Source organism: Phyllostomus hastatus, unplaced genomic scaffold (genome assembly GCF_019186645.2).
Source record: "Phyllostomus hastatus isolate PE091 unplaced genomic scaffold, TTU_PhHast_1.1 phas_scaffold_39, whole genome shotgun sequence".
Lineage (NCBI taxonomy): Eukaryota > Metazoa > Chordata > Mammalia > Chiroptera > Phyllostomidae > Phyllostomus > Phyllostomus hastatus.
In genome coordinates, this window is record NW_025334028.1 from 35,748,867 (window position 1) to 35,767,116 (window position 18,250).

Below are 18,250 nucleotides of genomic sequence, written 5' to 3' on the forward strand. Positions count from 1 at the left end.
TTCCCTGACAAGGACTAGGCCTTTAAGAAAATACATCCACAATGGAATGTGCGTGCCCTGGGGGACCGAGTGGGAAGGTGTTTTGTGTGGATAACCTTTGAGTGCTGCTACTTTTCAGGCATTAAGCTGATCAGCTCTATTCCCCAGTGCCACTTCTTGGAGAAATGTGGGGAGATGTGTGCTATAATTCTCTTTCACTAGTTTGTAAAAAACAATGAGCTGCTTTCTAAATGGAACTAATCCAGAATTCTTTAAAAAAATCAGGGAGAGACCCACTTCAGAGATTTAGAGACCTGAGGGCTCACTAAGAAGTGTTAGAAAAGAAACCTCATATGATAAAACTCTGGAAATTACCTGTAGCTTCTTTTTAGAAAATGCTTTGACATGAAAGAAATGCAATGAGGTTGCTAAACCAGCAGATTCAGAAAAGGAAGCAGCTCAGAAAATTGATTTCAAACCCAGATGCACAGAGTCTAAGGTGGCAAAGGGGTTGAGTGGGGACACTGAGTAATGGGATTACCCAGAGATGCTAATAATCCGATTTAGTCATTTTCTGCTTTAAAAGACATTGTGACCTTCTCCAAACCCAAATATATGCTTCCTGATGGAAGCTGGCCCCATGCATAAGCTACTGAAGATTAGATTCATCTGACAAATTGGTAGATCCCTAAACCTGGTTGGAGAGGTGATGCTGCTGGTATTCATTGAGTGAATGATCTATTTTATATGGCACTATGCAAATATATATAATGCATAAGTTACACAAAACAGTTTCAGCGTGGTTAATGAGCTTGCCCTAAGTCTAATAAAAAAGTACTAAGTTAGGTCCTTTTATTTCTTCTTTATGCATAATAACATTTTACTTAATGACCTTAATCAAACTGGAGGGCCATCTGTATCAAAACTTAAAAAACTGTTTTAGGCTGTGTGCAGGCATAAAGTAAAGTGCACGGGGCATGAATCCAGGTTAGGATGGGTCTGAGATGAAAGAGCTGGCCTGGGATATACATCTGCTTTTTAGGGTTTGCTCTTACTTAAAACAAGTCTAAATAGGAGAAAGCATTCAAAGGATTTGGGAGTTTTACTTTTTCACAGTGGTGAGTGGCGGTGAAGTTTATCAAAACAGAGAGAACAATTTGTTCACTCAAACTTTCTTGATGTCAGACACCCAGAGTTTGATTTCCAGCTGGGCTAGTAACTAATTGTACTGTCTTGGAGAAGCCCCTTAGCTTGTCTCAGCTTCATCTGTAAAACGGACGCCAGCATTTACCTACCACTCTTAGTTTGGGTGAGAGTCACATGAAACAGCAGATGAAAGCTTCCAGGCACCTAGCTGACAGCTGATCAAGAATGTACACAGGTGCCAGTGACAAAGCGTTTGGAGCAGTGATATAGCAACCGCATGGCAGAACCAAGGGTTCAAATGTGATTCATGGGCCTGATGACCACAAAGTCCTCATCTGAAGATAAAGTATTGGGTTGGCCAAAATTTTTGTTTGGTTTTTACTATAAAATGGCTCTAGTGGAGCTTAGTTGTTTTTAATTTCATTTGAAACAATTTTGTTAGATTGTATTGTCACACCTGTCATATCAGCACGCATTTTAAAAAAATCAAGATTGGTAAATTTTTGTGTAGCCATTTTAAAATAGAAGAATGGAAGAAAATGTGCAACATTTCTGACATATTATGATTTATTATTTCAAGAAAGGTAAAAACATAACTGAAATGCAAAAAGAAAGTTGTGCAGTACATGGAGAAGGTTCTATGACTGATCAAACATGTAAAAAATGGTTTGTGAAGTTTTGTGCTGGAGATTTCTCACTGGACGATATACTGCTGACATACTCAAAATATCCAAATCAATAAAGTTATTGGTGAAAATGAAAAACATGTGTTTTATTTTATGGAAAAAACCATATAGACTTTTTGGATAACCCAATATAACAAATAGCCAATAAGCACATGAAAAGATGCTTTATATCACTGAGCCTCAGGAAAATGCAAATCAAAAGCACAATGAGATATCACTTACACTCATTAGGATATCTAGGGTAGAAAGAAAAAGGTGTTGGTGAGGATGTGGAGAAACAGGAGCCTGTTAGTGGAACAGGGTGGATCCACTTTGTGCTGTGGATGGGAACATAAAACGGTGTGGCTCCTATGGAAAATATGGTGGTGGTTCCTCAAAAAAATAAATACAGGACTACCATATGATCTAGAAATTCCACCCCTGGGTATTTAATCAAAAGAATTGAAAGCAGGGACTGGAACAGCTATGTTATACCTATCTTCACTGCAGCATTATTCTAATAGCAAAAAAGTGGAAGCAACCCAAGTGTCCTGTGGTTGCCAGGGGCTGGAGGAGGGAGAATGAGGAGTTTGTGTTTAATAGGGGCAGAGTTTCCCTTTGTTAATTTGCTTGCTTTATTTTCTGTCTCCCCCACTTGAATATAAACTCTGGGACAGCTGGGATCATGCCTTTTTCCCAGAGTTTCCTTTTGGGAAAATGAAGTCCCGGAGATGGATGAAGGTGAAGGTAGCACAACAATGTGAGTGTATACTTGGAAATAGTTAAGATAGTAAATTGTGTGTTATGTGTATGCTACTTACTACAATTAAAAAAATACAAAATGCACTAATAAAGTCTTTTCATGTTTTCAATAGTGAGGTAATGATATGTTTTTTTTTTGTTGTCTTGTTTTCTCAGTGTCAATCCATTTATTTACTCACATATTTTTCATTCATCTATTTGGTTCTAAACATTGTATTGAACTTCTGTAAGACATCAGTTACAGTGGTCTGAGCTTTATGTGAATCCCCTCAAATTTAAAGTCTAGAAGGAAGTGTATTATAGGAACAGATAAGCACAGGATCATGTGACAAGTACAACTCATAGAAGCAACATTTGTAAGATAGTGAAATAATATAAAGAACAGGAAACGTCCCCTGGCTGGTGTGGCTTAGTGGATGGAGCTCCAGCCTGCAAACCAAGAGGTCTTGGTTCGATTCCTGGACAGGACACATGCCTAGGCTGCAGGCCAGGTTCCCATTTGATGGCATGAGAGAGGCAACCCATGTTTCTCTACCTTTCTTTCTCTCTCCCTTCCCCCCTCTCTGAAAGTAAATAAATAAAATCTTAAAAGAAAAAAGAACAAGAAACAGAGGGTGGGAAAAGGAAAAGTAACAAAGAAAGAAATCTATTTTAAATAAATTCAATAGGTATCTATAGGTACCTCATTTCCCCCACTATACATACATACATACATATATATATATATGTATGTATGTATGTATATGTATATATATGTGTGTATATATGTGTGTATATATATATGTGTGTGTGTGTATATATATATATATGTCTGGATTTATGTTATCATTTCTACCATTTGGTTCAAAAATTTCTATTACAAAAGGATCATTGAATTGCTGGTAGTGCTCAAGGTAATTTAACCTACTCTCTACACTATTTTGCACATGAAGAAACTGAGGCTTATAAAGTTGAAAGGTAGAGTACAACGTCCCACGATAAAATTAGTGTCAAACCTGTCTAGAATATAGATTTTTTTGAAGAGCCTGTTTTCTTATACTATACTACCTTTTCCAAAGCAGCCACACATGTATTTGTCACCAGTGATCCAGTATTTACTGGCATCACATGATCTCACATTTATATAGCACTGTCTTAAAACTTTCAAATTATTGTCAACAGCAGTAAGGCATGTTTTTACTTCTGAGAGGTTAAAGAACTTTATTCTGGTTAGAAAAGACAGTCATAATCTATGCTGCTGATGTGAAGAACTTACTTGAACATAAGTCTGTTCATTTACTTATTAGTCATACATTCAATAGTCAAAAAACATTGGAGGGTAGATGCTGTTAAATACAGTGGGAACATAGTAATGAAAGCACACACATAATTCAGCAGTCCCTTCTTAAATAAAGTGTTTCTATCATCATTAACATGTGTCAGAATAATTTTTTTGGATAAGAGCCAAGTAGAATTTCACAGCTGGTTAAGTGCTTAAGTGTTCTTGATATATTAGTCAGCAACTTTTAATTCTTCTCTAGATTTTATTTCCTATTTTGAGCCTCAGAGACTAAAAATTGATCAGTACCATTATGTGAGATGGAAGCTCTAGGAAGTAGAGAAGATTTTTATGGGGGAAAAGATGATGTGTTTAGTTTGGGACAAACCAAATTTGGATTTCCAGCAGCATGGCATCTGGGAATAATTTGACAGATGCTTGAAAGTTTGAGTGGAATTCAAAAGGAGGTCGAAGCTAGAAATGGGGAGCTGTTTGCAGAGATAGGAGTTGAAGTGCTGTTTGATTTTGCCTCCTACCAAGACCACCAGGACCACCAAGACCCCCCTATGTTCCAACAAGTTGCAGCAGGCACAATGCATCCTAAGGACTATGGAGCAATTCAGCAAGGGAGTGTTAGGAAGGACACAGAAGACTGGGCTCATAGTAGGTGTTCTGGAGGGTGGTCAAGGATATAGGGGTCCACTCTGGGCTCAATGCTGGCAAGAGGCAGGATAACTCTATGACTGGGTATCTTCAAAAATCTTTTTTAGAAGTAGGTCAGACTACAGCAGGACTAAAGCTATAATTAGTGTAGAAGTAGCAGTGCCTCCTATTCATCTGAATAATGAATGGATGCTAGGTCATTTTTGTGGCTCATACAATGTTCACGGTTTATGTTCAGAAATAATTACTGAGGTCTCATTTGTGTCTTGATGCATCCAGGTTTCAGAGTAGCCTTCACAGATGTTGACATTCAGTGTCATTGTTATTTTCATGGGGAGAACACCGAGGCTTAGCTGGGAGCCCCCAGCTAGATCTAGGATGGCAGGGACTGGACTTCTTTCTCAAGAGGAAGGAGACAGAAAGTTCAAGAAAGCCTCTTGAGACTCCCTTGCCCTCCCAGCTTGTAATTTGGACAGTGGCAAAGCAAGTGAAAGCAGAATGAGAAAAACCTGGTAAATGCAACATCAGCTGTCCCTACTTCACATTTTAAAACACACACATTCCTATGTTGGGAGACAAATAAAATAGCATAGCAAAGTGGTGTGATTTGGAAATGATTTCCATCTAGAAAAATGGGTGTCATTGGCTGTGTGAGCTCATGCAGAAAACTCTGTTAAATTCATTTAATTTATTTAGTTGGAGTAGGTTGTAGTCATTCAGTGCCTGACTAAGAAATCCTATAGTTTGTTAACAGTTTGGTCTGTTATCAAGACTCTTGCATCATTCTTAAGAAATTGCAGCACTGTGATAAAATCGTGTCTGTCTTTCAATGTAATTTTCTATTTGTCTGCAAGTGACTGATTTCTTTTGATCCTTCCTGACCTGCTTGGTTCTTGTTAGGTTAAATTTTAAAATTCTTGCCTGTTGCTCAGACTCTCAAGGAATGTTGTGAATCCATCAGGATAAATGGACCACTATACTTTCAAGAACAACTTCCCAGACTTGGTTTTCTCAGACCAGATTTGTAAAGTTCTTACAAGTACCATGGTTACTGCTCCTTTCTTCAGCAGCTGATTCTACGCATTTGCATGGGGTGGGAATCTGACTCCTAACCCCAAACTGCTCATTGTGTCTTCATTTGAATGGGAGCTTCCTTTCATCTTGACCCACACCTTCTATGGTACAGGCCTCTGCGTTCTATACCCTCCGTCTCAGCAACACGGGGATTTGAATGTTTGTCTCTTCTCAGCCCTCCTAAGACATAATGCCTGGGGATGTCCCCTGTCACAGTGCTCCCTGGGGGATGTGAGAAACCCTGACACCCCTCAGTCTCCCTCTGTCTGCTTCAGAATCCCCATGACTTCCCAGAATGAACTCAGCGAGATGGAAGTTTGGAGCGGCCGACCTGGCACAGAACAGGCTGCAGCCTTCTTGGCTGTGTCCCATCTGCCTTTCCGGGCCATTTTCCCCTGGGAAAAGCCCTGGTAGGGAGTGTGCAATGTGTGGGTGTTTTCCAGTCAGGACTCTCCACCGATTGCTTTGATAGCTCCATTCGTTATGCTCATTTTGATCTAGCATGTGAAGTGTGAAGACAGTGGGCACAGGATTGCCATAAAAGAGCTATTGTTGACACATTTCTTTAGACCAGTAAGGAGGCTTGCAGGACCACTGGTAGACTGCCAGCAACTACGCTGCAAAGCTCCTCCCTTCTCTGTGGTCTAAGACATAAAAGTACAGAGCTGCGAGTGGCTAGGAGCCATCCTCAACCCTGCAGGAAGATTGCTTTGCAGATTAAGAATCAAATCTGGGTAGTTTTGGAGCCTGAGAGATATTCACAGGCCATTAGCATTTAAATAAGGTCCTTTCATGCTTTTCTTAGTGATCTGAGCCCTTGTGCCCTGAAGGAAGAGCACTATTTTCTCCCTGATTGACACAGAAGTCCACAGTGCAGCATATGCGGGTGTTTCCCTCTACACCAGAATTACACATGATTTGTCAACAGCTGACACTGTTAATAAAGGATTTACACATATCATGAAAATGTCTACATATGGCTTAAATGCATGCCAGTTGGTTAAATTAATGTTGTAGTGATATATTTTGGAACTTTTTGTTGAGCTCTAAGGGGTAAATTGCCCCTTAAATAAAAACAGGTGGGCTGTAGAAGTCCCAGGTACTTCAAATCAGCAAAGGGTTGGCAATCCCATGGGTTTTGGTGTATTTGACACAAGCAATGCTCATTAAATTTGGGGTCAACCTTGTACCTGACGTCAGTAGACAAATTGATCTTAAGAATTTCCGAAGACTACAACTGCCTGTGCCCTCATAATACTCAGTGGTGTCCACAGTCCTTCCACTCCCTTGGGCCACTGTGACTTTCACTGCTTCCTGAAATGCTATGGGTATCATGAGCTTCCAACTTTACCTTCTTTAAGTCTTCCAGATGGGAAGTTCATATGAAGGTCCAGCAAATGGAAGAAAAGTGTTTATTTTATGTATGGGCACTGTATTGCTATTCCTCTGAATCCCTGTTAACAAAGACACAATCCATTCTAATGTATGGATACTTATTTTATGACATCATACATTCCTGAAGGTAAATAAAATGTGGGTCTGCCATACCAGTTAGCTTCATTAAGTGGAAAACTTGCCATTACTGGGTAACGTGTTGTTATGAGATAAATGAAAGCGTGAGATAAAAGGCAGTTAAACAGAGACCTACAGCTTCTTCTTGGGTAACCCAGTGATTTTTCTCCATTTCCCTTACATGTTTGTATTTTCCTTTTCATTACTGTAGTTACAGGTAAATTTTATCTCCACACCATCAGTGTTGGAGATAAAAGCTCAACAGACACCAAGTATAAAAAGGATCACTTGACATTTAAAGTAGGAAAACTCAGGTTGAAAAATCTATTTTTAGTAGCTGAGCCCTGTGAAATATATATATACATATTCCATATTAAAATTTCAGAGTGCAGAACATGTCTCTTAAATAAGAAATATATTCTGTAAATGTAATATTCCACTCTTGCCTTTCATTTTACCAGTAGGTTTTGCTTTAGTAATACAAATATTAAAATAGGATTTAGGTAAGGAATATAAATGAATATAATTGTGTACTATTGTGTACTAGTTTATTTTTTGCAGTTTTTTTTAAAGTAATAGAAACTTTATGCCAGCTCCCCTCCAAAATTATCATGGTACATCTAAGCAAACATTAATTTAAATTACAAGATATATTATTATATTCTTTATAGATATAGCAAAAAAAATAACACAAATGCTTTGTAAAAATTGTTTAGAGCGAGTTTTATGGAAGCATTATTTTTTAATTGTGATAAACAACTGTACTACATTACCAAACAGTACTAGAGCTTTCTATCACCACCTACAAAGATTATGACTTAACATTTTTAATCAGAAAGAAAATGTTATAATTACTTTAAAATATCTATTTTATACTATAGGGCAAATGTTTTGTAACTTCATTTTTCTTTAGTGCTTAATCTTAGAGCTTTCATTGGAAGGAAATTATTTGGAAGGACAAAATAAAGCACTGCTCCTTGAATCCATGACTCTTACATTCTTTTATTTTCTCAAATGATTTGAGAAAAAAACAAAAACTTCTTTTCCCTTAACCTTCATTGGCTATGACTCTTTATTTGCTCCAAATTCCTACAGTGATCCCTTCCTATCATTGGTATTTTTAGAAAGTCCACAAAGAGGAAGTGAGAAAGAAGGAAATAAGTGGCCGGTAGGCACTTTAGAGATCATTTACTCCAATCCCTTCAATGAATCCCCAAAAGAAACAGGATTGTAAAAGGTGAGTGAGCTTTGGAAAAGCAATGGGGAGAGAAGCATAGGAAGATGATAGTTCTGAACAGCTCAAGCTGTACTTTCCTCTGGATCTACTGTGTGAGCTTGGGCATGTTGCTTCCTCTGCCTGCTCAGTTTCTCACTTGTGTAGTGAGTGCACATGACCTACTCATAGGCCTTTTTAATAGGGTTAAACAAGACAATATGGTACAATCTTCCCTGTGTGTCCATAGGGAATTGGTACTGAAGGGGACTAAACTTTTGCCACCCTAAAACTATCCTTTGGGATATTAATTTTAAGCTGGTTATTTAGAAACAAAACACTCAGAAAGAACATTTGATCCTCTCCTTTTCCTGCCCACGATATTCAGATAGAAAAATCTGCTCCAGGAAGGAAAATCTAGGAGCATAATTTGTAGTAAATATGTTAGATAAGAAGGCACCAGGCTGGGCCCTGGTAGCTAGATCACCCCATGTCCCATTGAAGCAAAAATTTTGCCTGCCATGTATGTTCTGGTCTTCCTCAATTACCTGTAAATTATTTGTTTCCTTTAAAATCCCATCCCTGCTCCCTTCATTTCTCCTTTGGTCAAAATGAGATATATACCCAATTTTACTTCACTGTCTTTGGGATTTTCATGCTTATGTATATTCCCTGTGTGCACATATTAAAAACTGATTTTCTCCTATTTATCTGTCTCTGTTAATTTGATTATTAGAAGAAGCTAGAAGAACTTAGAAAATAAGAGGAAAAGTTTTTTTTTCTTTTTTTAGCCACTACAGTTCCAGGACACACCATGGATATCAAACTTTTTAGATGCTCAACTTTCTTATAGAAAATGCTGTATCTCCTTCCACCATCTTTCCGTGTTGCCATAATGGTGCACATGAATGTCCTGGCTGATGCTCTCAAGAGTATCAACAATGCTGAAAAGAGAGGCAAATGCCAGGTTCTTATCAGGCTGTGCTCCAAAGTTATCGTCCTGTCCCTAGCTGTGATGATGAAGCATGGTTACATTGATGAATTTGAAATTATTGATGACCACAGAGCTGGGAAAATTGTTCTAAACCTCACTGGCAGGTTGAACAAGTATGGAGTAATCAGCCTCAGATTTGATGAGCAACTCAAAGATGTAGAAAAATGGCAGAACAACCTGCTTCCATTAGTCAGTTTGGTGTCATTGTACTGACAACCTCAGTGGGCATCATGGACCACAAAGAAGCAAGATGAAAACACACAGGAGGGAAAATCCTGGGGTTCTTTTTTCTAGGGATGTAATACATACATGCAAATAAAATGCCTCACTGGAAAAACATGGTGTAGTAATTGCGTGTAACTTATGTACAATCTCTGTATACTTCAGATCATCTCTAGATTACTTATAATACCTGATACAAAGCAAATGCCCTGTAAATAGTTGTTTCACTGTATTTTTCAGGGATCAGATTTCTAAAATTAAAAGAAAATTCAATCTGCCGAGGGTTGAATCTGCAGGTATGGGCCAACTGTATAAGGTGTCTGTTGCTGTTTCATCTTTAAGGAGAAAAAAAAGTGAAGACAAAGAATGTGTGAGCTTAGGAAAGAGGCACTGAAGATAAAAACATTTAAATACTGAAAATGGCCTTCTCCTCGCCTCTCTGACACTTTAAACCCCATACACTGTACCCCGGATACTGAAATTAGGAGTGCTTGAGGGTGTGTGGAGTAAGCAGGGTCTCACCCCTGACGCTGCTTCTATCCATGGCAACCTCTAAGTCACCACTTAACACTGCTCATTGCTGACATGGGAAGGAACTTAGACAGCAGATGAATCCAGTGGGGCCACTCATTTTTCTGGGGCCACCTTGACACTCTCACTAAAGAGAGTAAAAGAGTCATGGTTTGAATGTCCTCTTTCAGAGATTCAGTATCTTAACTTACAGTTTGATTTCTATTGAAATCCAGTGTATCTGACTGTCTTTAAGGTACTAAATAGTGTTCTTGTCCCACCCCTGTGAATTCATTTGCACAAAACTCAGACAGGAGCCCACACCTCTGATCTCCTCTATGCAGCCTATCTCAGAATGTGGGGCTTTGGATCCCCCATTTCCACTTTGAATAACCTTCTCAAACCTGCTCACCCTCCTAGGCACCATGCACACCCTCGGCAAATCAATCTCTCTTCTTGAAATTTTCAACAACCCCCATCCAAATGATCTCCCTTGTCTCCAATATCCTGTGGCAATTATCTAATGCACAGTTAAGCATCATATAAGGACACATGAGGAGATCGATGATTCCAAAGAAAAGTGCAAGAGCAGCTCACTCTCTCCTCCAGTGCCTGCTGTTGTTCCATGTACTGCAGAAGTCACACACTGAAGTTGAAGTGATTAGATTTTTCCTGTTCCTTGGGCACATAAAATATTGCAGACTTAATAAATATTTGACTAGAAAAGAAAAAAATGAGTGAATGAATAAATAAATGAGTGCAAGGCCTGTGCCTAGGTATTCTGACTAATTATTTAAATGCAGTCCTTGTCTCAAGGAATTTGTAATATGAAAAGGAAGATAAACTGCTCAATTTTCTCTTGTGCAAAACAGAATGGCCACCATATCATAAATAATCTGTGAGTTGACAGAAAAGACTAATTATGAAAAGACTTCATAAGGAAGACAGTCATATGAGTTCATTTTGAAGGAGCTCAAAGATGGGGACAGTCTTAAAGAACATCCCAGAAGAATATCGTGGGAGGATGGAAGTACCTGATGGAACTGAGCTAGGGAGGGCTGGGAATTCCTTAACCATGAGCCTGTGTTTCACTTTGGCTCTATGTAGATGGGTGTGCTCTGAAAAGGTGAGGATTTGGCTGTTATAGCTTTTGGCAGAGGTGGAAAGTGAGTCTCACAGCAGGCTGAGGGCAGATCTTGCTTGGTTGCTCGTCTCAGGAATACAAGGCTTGATACCATGGACAGGGCACTGTCTTAATCAGCTCAAGCTGCTATAACAGAACACCCCAGCCTGGTGGTTTATAAACAATAGCGTTTAGTTCTCACAGGCTGGAGGCTGGAATTCTGAGATCAAGGCACCTGCAGAATCAGGTTTGGTGAGAACCTGCTTCCTGATTCATAGACATCCATCTTCTCACTGTGTCATCATAGGGCAGAAGGGGCAAGGGTGTTCATCTGAGGTCTCTTTTATGAGGATAATACTCCCATCACGAGAGCTCTACACTTATGACCTTATCACCTCCCAAAGGTCTCACCTTCTAACACCATCACCCTGGGGGTTACATGCTAGCATATGAATTTAGGGGGATGCAAACATTGAGTCCATAGCAGGCAGTTTTGCAATGTGCACTTCACTGTGTCTGATGTCTAAAGCTCCTGATTTCTTGAGCCCCTCTTAATGAATATAAGCCATGTGCTGTGAGGTAGGGCTGAAAAAGCATAGTAGTTAAGGTATCTCCTTTCATAAACCTTATATTCAAACGTATCATTGTGTGATTTAATGAGCAAATACTCAAAGCATCTGATAAATGCAACACGTAGGATATAACCCTAGAATTTTTAAGACTCTTATATTATTTGTTGCAAGGGAATGGCATTGAAACTGAAAACCAAAAAAGGGCTGACATTCAGGTAACCCTGTTGAGCCATCAGCACTATTGGGAGAGCGTAGCTCCTGCAGCTTGGGTGAGCTCACCAAAGCTGTGCATGTAGGTATGTGAAATGGCACCAGACTCACTGTGTTTGCTTCTTAGGCATGTTTCTGGTTAAAATATACTTTGGAAAACAAATGTTTGTTGCTAATGTGATTAGAGGCTCAGGAGGGGTGGTAGGAACCTAATGGTACAAACCAGATGTTAGGATATCTAGTCAGAGTGTATCTATTCCATTTCTATGGTGTCCTTCAGTTGGGTTGTACAAAATCAAGAGCTTTTCTTCATAAAGTGACTGCTAAGAGGGCATAAGGAGACACTGTTGAACATTGCATAAAAGTGCCAATGCTTCCAGCTTATGGAAAACATTACTAAAAGCAGAGGTTCTATTTTTACCACTCACATTCTAGCCATCACCATGCCAGATCTTGGCAACCAAAACAAGTGTGCACCAAGTTTGGTCAAATAACCACCAGCAGCCAGAAGTACAGATGTTATTCCAGGATGCTTTCTCTCTACTGTAGTCTATCCTTCCTAGGAAAGGGGAGATTTAGAGAGCCTTCTTTTATTATGGGAAAAATTTAAGAATCTTTACAATTATTAAGTGTACAATTCAGTGACATACATTCACAATGTTGTGTTACCACCATTACCAGCCATGTTTGGAACTTCTCATCATCTCAGCTGAAACTCTGTTTTCATTAAACAAAGTTTCCCATTCCCTGTCTCCCAGCCCTGGCACCCACCATACTAATACTTTGTGTCTGTATGGATTTGACCACACGAGGTACTCATGTAGTAGAATCAAACAGAATTTGTCCTTTCGTGACTGGCTTATTTCATTCAGCATAATGTCCTTGAGGTTCATTCATGCTGTAACATGTGTCAGAATTTCCTTCCTTTTTATGGCTGAATAATACGACATTGTGTTTACAGACCATGTTGTGTTTATCCATTCATCTTTGATGAACACTTGAGCTGTCTACCCCTTGGCTGCTTTGACAAAATGGGCTAGGAATATCTTTTTGAGACCCAGATTTCACTTTTTGGGGATATATCCCCTAAAGAGGACTTGTTGGATCATATGGTGGTTGTATTTTTAATTGTTTGAATAACTTGCCCCACTTTTTTCCACAGTGGCTGCACCAATGTACATTCCCACCAACAGTGCACAGGGTTCCAGATTTTCCCTTTCCTTGTCAAAACTTATTACTTTGTGTTTCTGACAGTGGCCATCCTAATGGGCCTGAGGTTTTCATTTGGATTTCCCTGATGATCAGTGGTGTTGAACACTTTTTCATGTGTCAGAAGACTTTTAAACTTCGCATTCTCTTTGGTTTGTAACTGGCCTTTTCCTGGGCAGCCTAACAGTGGGGTGACACCACCAGGTGGAGCTGACACCCTGGCTTAGAAGAGCCCTGCCCCTGCCCTGGGGGGAGCCCCATCTACTGTTTACTGGTGTCTTCTCTCTCTGACTTGCTCTGCCTATGTGTGAAGTGGGTCCAAACCATGCTCCTCCAATATTTCTGATCAGGACTTCTCTGCTCTTGCAGGAAAGTGCCATCCTAACTGTCACATTCAGACCAGGAGCTTGGGTGAACCGAGGGGTCACCTAAACCACTGTTTTCCAACCTTTGAATTTCTATTACAAGCCTCTTTCTAAATGAGACTATTGTGAGACCATGCATGTGGCTCAGCAATGGGAGCTGTTTTGCAGGGGGTGAGGGTGGAGGCTAGCTGCACCTGCCCCCAGCCCCTTAGCCCCTCAACCCCCCAGCCCCCAGGCCCCAGGATGAGCACCAGGACTCTTTAAGGGAGTATGCTCAGAAACCCCAGAGTTGAGCCAATCTCTAGCTTTACAGATGGGCACAAAGGTAGTCTATGGTGACGTAGCATATTAGTGATAGACAGAAGACTAGAACTCTAGCTCCAATCCCTTTTTCTAATCTGCTGCTGCCCCAACCTGCTGACAGCATCACCTGGGAGTGATAAGAGTCTGGGTGGAAAGAGGGATTACTACATTGTCCATAGTTTTGAAAACATAGAATTTATACTGTTGGGATGCCACCATGGTCTCCAGATGTAATCTGTATTAATTTGATAACTGTTGATTTAGAAACAACTAAGTGCTGGGTATTTTGGAGGATGTAAATATTAGTTAAATATTGATCTAACTGCATACATATTTGCAGCAGAGGAAATCAAACTATACGTGAGTTTGCAAATGCTTGGGACTAGGAAGTAGGGAGAGCTGCCTTCTAAGCGGTGAGTAATGGGCTCAGGGGCCCTGATGCATGTGGCATGGGGGCCACAGAAGGCCATCCTGGGATGGAAACAACAATATAGTCCAACAAAGTGAACTGACTTTTGACAGAAGGTTAAGGCTCCTTCAGTGGCAGTGTGGTCAGAATGGGAACTGAAGGGTAAACTCGAGGCAGGAAGACCAGTTAAGACCATGTGGGTGTAGATGAAGGCAGTCAGTGGGGCTCTGAGAAAAGAGGCCCTGTCGGTGGGAACTAAGATAAAACTTTAAGACGAGGTTACTGCTGACTCTTTTAAAAATTCTCTAGTAGATACAGAGTAATGAGCACTCAAAAGTATAAGGGGGGTTCTAATGCTGAAGAAGGATAAACAGTCTTTTCTTTTTGCCATCTTCAAAGAATGGCCATCCTAAAATGAACAATACTAATGTAGACACAGGAGAAGAAAGAATATGTGCACACATCCATTAAAAACAAGGACTAACAGACTTTCAACAATCTAATAGTGGGCCCTGGCTGATGTGACTCAGTGGGTGGAGTGCCTGCCTGTGAACCGAAAGGTGTCCTGATTCCCAAACAGGACACATGCTTGGGTCATAGGCCATGTCCCCTGTTGGGAGTGGTTGGGGGCATGTGAGGGGCAACCAATCAATGTTTCCCTTGCACATTGATGTTTCTCTCTTTCTCTCTCCCTTCCCTTCTCTCTAAAAAGTAATGAATAAAATCTGTAAAATTTAATAGTGGGAGCCCAGATCAAGAAGATTCTTCATAGAAAACTAGAATCATGGCCAAAGTTCTCACCTACCATATCAGAGAAATAGATTACACTTACGTTGAACTGAGCTACTTATCTGAATTCAGGTCTAAGTTATGAAAACCAAATGTTAGGAAAAGTTCATGTTGAAACAGCCTAGAGGATGTGGCTCTTTTCTCACATCCACCTCCTTTATCACTCCCTTCCTCCCTTCCTCTTTTCCTTCATTCCTTTCAGCCTCTTTCAGAGTGCAGAATTCTGAAGAACCCAAAGTCTTCAGGGATGTGCACAGCTGGTGTTTGCAGTACCTGGTATTGCTTGTGCATCATGAAGCCAGGATGATGAGGAAATCAGAGATGTGGAGATAGGTTTTAAGGGACCATGGGATGAAAGAAGGACCCTTGGTTGTCCACATGAAGTGATTTCTAAGTGGAAAAATGGGTAACTGGGTGGTGAAAAGGAAGAACAACTTATCTTCATGCTTTGAATGCTGTGAGTACTCAAGATGGTCCAATAATAAAATTTTCTTGCTGGTAATGGATGTACTTACATACCTTCCCAGAGGCATATGGAGGTTTTGCACAAGTTCTAAGGTACAGTGGAGTGATCTGGGGGCATTCTTGGCCAATGAACCAAGGAGAAGGAGTGATAGTCCAGGAAATGACAGAATCTGTGACAAGAAGTCATGGCTACCAAAATAAATGTACCATTTGAGTGGAAAACTTAAAAACCTTTTCATCTTACCCACCTCTTTGAGAAGTTTAATGTCCCACTATTTTGATAGATGAAAAGAGGTTTAAGTTACTTGGTCAAGATCTAAAAGACACCTAGAGTCAGGGCTCTTGTTAAAACCCAAGTCTCTGACTCTCAGCCAAAGTCTGTCCAATATGCAACCACTCAGTGACCCACAGGTGGAGGTCACCGAAGCCCATCTCCTCCTGTAATCAATCAGCTCATGTCACTTTATCCTCCACGTAAGAAATGTTTGAAGTAGGCAATGGTCATTTTGCTCTGGACAACATGGAGAAATGACTTAAGTACCACTAGCATCTAGCCATCATTTTAGAGAAAAAAATCACCATTCAGATTTAGGGGTTCTCTAGGTGACCATAAATGTATCTCACTGCATACTTTATTGGATGATAATTTTCTTCCTGAATGTACAACAATTCCTCCTAGATTAGCTTTACAATCTGGTGAATATTAAATTGTTATCACAGTGTGGCTTCTTCCACTTCATTTTATTTTACTACCATAGTTATGGGCTCAATGTTATAGTTACATTTAATTTCACTTACAATCACAGTCTATTTGGTCACCTGTTACTTTCTTCCAGCTTTGCAAATTGGCTTCTGAATCTAGGCCAAAGCCAGAAAGGACTGGTGCTCAGGCTTGCAGGCTTGATGACATATTTCCAGCAGAGGTAGCTTCCTACTATTTTAATAGTGTGCTGGTTCCCACACCTATTAGTGGTGACATAGTTATATTCATACAACTGTCTTGCCTTGTTCCTTTTTCTGTATTCCCTAACAACTGTTCTGTCAATGCCAATGTGTCGACTAAGTATCTAACATTTATAAGCCTGATGTTTTGTTCTGGACAAACTGATAACATATCTGAGTCACCATATCTTGGCCTCCTTCTCCTTTAGGGGCTCCCAAGTCTTCTTGGGAGCACTTTTCAAACACAAGCTAAGCAGTCCAGAGCCCTCATCCCAACTCCTCCTCTGTGGGGCTCCCACATTCCAGACCACTCTTCCCCTGCTCTAATCACCCAGGGCTGTTACCAGACAACTAGGGGCAGCCCCTGTGGAAATTATCAAGCCAGCGAATCCTATGCCCGTTTGCTCTGCTTTACCCATTCTTCCTTTGGAAACCACAGTGAAGACTTTTGACCACGTCCCCTCTCTCTCTGCCTTCTGACAGACCCTGGTGTTTCTTCATGTAGCCCTACAGCAGAAACACTGTCTTTTCATTTGTAGTGGTGTCTTGACTTGTCAGCCTTACCATCACTCAAATTTTCTATTAATATATTTTATTTTAAAACCTCTCTATATCTTTGCTTCTTTGCAACAAGGATATGAATTAATAACAAACAGACCCTATTTAAGGAATATAATCTCACATGAGCATCCCTGATGTGTTGGAAGGGAGTACACTAGACTTGGGCAGTTAGCTGGGAGGTGTGGGGAATGTGAGGTGTTTTGGTGAGGGTCTCCCCTAGAAAGCTATAGTGTTGCTACTAGTTTTTTCTTTATTTACAGTTTTTCCAAAGTTCAGACTTTGATTATAGTCCTACCCCTAAACACATGTTTCTTATAAGGACTAGTCCAGGTTCCCATTGTTTTAGTTGTTTTTTCACTTCCAGCCTAATGTTCTATCCATAAAGCATGTACACACCCTATCTTTTCTTAGCTCAGAGGCAGTTCCTTTTGGGGGAGTGGTTGGGGGCTTAATACCTGGACACTTCCCAAGCTCATGGTCCCTCTTTCTATTTGAAATTTAATAAGTATGAATTATCACAAGGTGATTAGTTAAATTAGGTTCTTCCCTTTGCTCTCCCAAAATACTCTTGAAAATCTTCACACAGGAAAGTAGTAGAAATTAAAAAGAGTGAGCATTGAGTTTATCCATCACACAGAGATGTGTCTCTACCACAGCTTTGCTGTAAGGGACATCCACTGCACTGAACCCTGAAAACCACTGTACTGCAGTGTGATACCTGAGACATATTCATGATAAAGTGCTGTGTGAATGGTGTGGCTTGTAGTGATGAACATCTTGTTCCAGCAGACTGTCAGACATGCCACTGCTCCCCCAAAGTCAGTCAGCGAAACAGAAAACTAACCCCAAGGGTAGCACTTTCTCCAAATATGGGTATTATTTAAAACAAGCCATTTTTAGAAGCACACAAAAGGAATATTTACAACAAGAGCACAGGAAATAAGGCACTTCCTAGGGAGCAATGCACTGAATCTCTCAGTAGAGAGATTTATTCCACAAGGAGCAAAATATTTTCCCACTAAATAAACTCAGTGTGTTCAAGTGACAGCTCCATCCTTTCACTTATTTTGTATCTGCATTTACCTGGAGAGGCCGACCAGTATCCTCACAGTTGCCTGTGTGTTAGGGCAAACACCAAGACCAGTTCCCATCCCACACCATGACCCTGTTCTTGAAATCCTGACTTGGGACCTTCAGCTGACAAAGAACAAGCTACAAACTTCACATGTTCATGATGTAGCTGGTACATGGGAGTAATGTGATTTTGGTGTCTCTCCTCCAACCCTCACACTCTTCTTTCCTTT

The 18,250-nt window shown here is 40.3% G+C and overlaps 1 pseudogene; it reads left to right on the top strand.

Moving 5' to 3' along the window:
• The first annotated feature begins 9,160 nt into the window (after window positions 1-9,160).
• LOC123806758 lies at window positions 9,161-9,568 on the top strand (annotated as a pseudogene).
• The last annotated feature ends 8,682 nt before the right edge of the window (window positions 9,569-18,250 follow it).